Genomic DNA, 2,062 nt, shown 5'->3' with positions numbered 1-2,062 from the left:
CTAAACCCAACCTTGATCCGACTGGACCCTTAACACAACCCTGATCCACCTGATCCTGAACTAAACAACAGCATTCTTCTCCAGCTGTTATGTGAGGTCAGATGTACACCTCCAGTATACCTCCATCCTGTGTGTGTGTGTGTGTGTGTGTGTGTGTGTGTGAGTGTGTGTGTGTGTGTGTGTGGGGGGGGGGGGGGGTGAAGGCAGTCTCATGCTCCCCTGTCTCCTACCACTGGCTGGTTAAGAGCACAGGGCATTCCTGTACACAAGAACAATGCTGTGCTTCTCTGCAGTTGTATGCTCTCTCTCTCTCTCTCTCTCTCTCGCTCTCTCACACACACACACACACACACACACACACACACACACACACACACACACACACACACACACATACTGTACACCACCCGGAGATATATATGAGGAATTATTACATGCTGCGAGGATTTCCCCTTCACTAAGGTGATATTAAAATGCTCTGGCTGAAATAAGATTACCCTCATGATAAGTCATCCTCTCCGTTACTACCGAGTCCGTTTCACAGCACTTGTGCCGCTGAGGCAGTGCATTCACAGAAAACAATGAAAATAAATTCAATCTTGTTCTTCCTGTGGGACACTGTGCGCCATTCATCACTTTTAAAATACACTCGTGCAATTAATTTGTATGTTTCTAGTGCGTTTTAACCTCCTCTATATTTCAAGTAATCAAGTGATTTACACCAGTGGAGTCATCACACACCCTTGCATGCGCGCAATCCTGCTTCCCAAAGGAGCGTCAGCCTGTATACGGTCGGAGATCTGGCACGGGAGCTGCTCTGACTCTGTCCAGTTCGGTAGGTTTTGCACACAATGAGGCAGGAGGCTTCGGCTCTCCTTCATGAAATATTTAACTTCAGTCGTAGCCGGCATGTCGGCAGCTGGCGCGATTACATAATGAAAGAAACTCTGGCATTGGGACGTTAAAGCAAATATGTACACATTATTATTCACTGTTGGGATTCTACAGATTATGTGTACATCAGTCCAAAACAAGAAGTAATATAGCTCCTCTTCTGGACCACATAGACCTACTCTTGGTCATATCAGAATCATACTATTATCTGATATGAAACATGATGCTCGCCCAGGAGGCCACAAAACACACCTGAACACCACGTGCTTTGGCTGGGTCTTTTTATTTCAGTGTGTTATGAACTCATTTAATTTGGATAATTTTCTTAATCCCGTTTTCCGACCGGAGACCTTGACCTTGGAAGGTAGTTTGAGTTTAAAATAGAATCAAATAATTGACTGACCCACAATCAGAATTGTGGTACGAGTGTCTGCTCTTGCTCCGGAGTTCGCTGCACTTTGGTTTCGAGACAGAGGCGCGAGGACAGGTGAAGCGGGCAGCACGAGCTCAGCAGCTCCACGTAGACTTGCCTGATCAGACTTTCTCTGAACTGCACAGGTAGCCTATGGCTAATAGACTTCCAAATAACTCACTACTATCACTAAAATCAACTAAACTACTTGTCATTAAATTACACCTCCCATAGTAGATTTCCCCGGTATATAGAAAACATCTGGCCGAGGAATGATGGACAGTCTCGTCCCTTCGGCAGCCTCCGACAGAAGCCCTGACTGGCTCTTGGCGTTGTTTGGAAACAATAGAACGTCGCTCTGCTCTCGGTCTCACGGGGATGGGACCCGCGCAGCCCATCCGGATGGGCCGGTAGTTGTGTAAACAAACGCCTATGGTGGATAGTGTCGTTTCTCATCAAGATATGTATAGTCTAAAAATGACACTTTTAAAAGAGTCAAATGCCGCTTATTTACAAAGAACATATTGATGTGATATTTGCAAAAGACCGTAGGAGAATTGAGCCTTACCTGCGAATGGCCCTGGTACATATTGAGCTGGAGTCGGATCGCTGACGTCCAATGGTCGTAGTGTGTTAGTGGAACTCTTGCGATGAGTCTCGTGCTGTTCCAGGGGTGCTCATATGTGCAAAGTGTTCAGGACCTGCTCAGAGAAAACGGTAGCGCGTTTGTTTGCGGAGTGAGAAGTGTAGCGGAGC

Source organism: Alosa pseudoharengus, unplaced genomic scaffold (genome assembly GCF_046254945.1).
Source record: "Alosa pseudoharengus isolate Yale_2024_CS ecotype anadromous, Long Island Sound unplaced genomic scaffold, YU_APseudo_1.1 YU_APseudo_1.1_scf_11, whole genome shotgun sequence".
NCBI lineage: Eukaryota > Metazoa > Chordata > Actinopteri > Clupeiformes > Clupeidae > Alosa > Alosa pseudoharengus.
Note: the sequence above shows the minus strand (reverse complement) of the source record.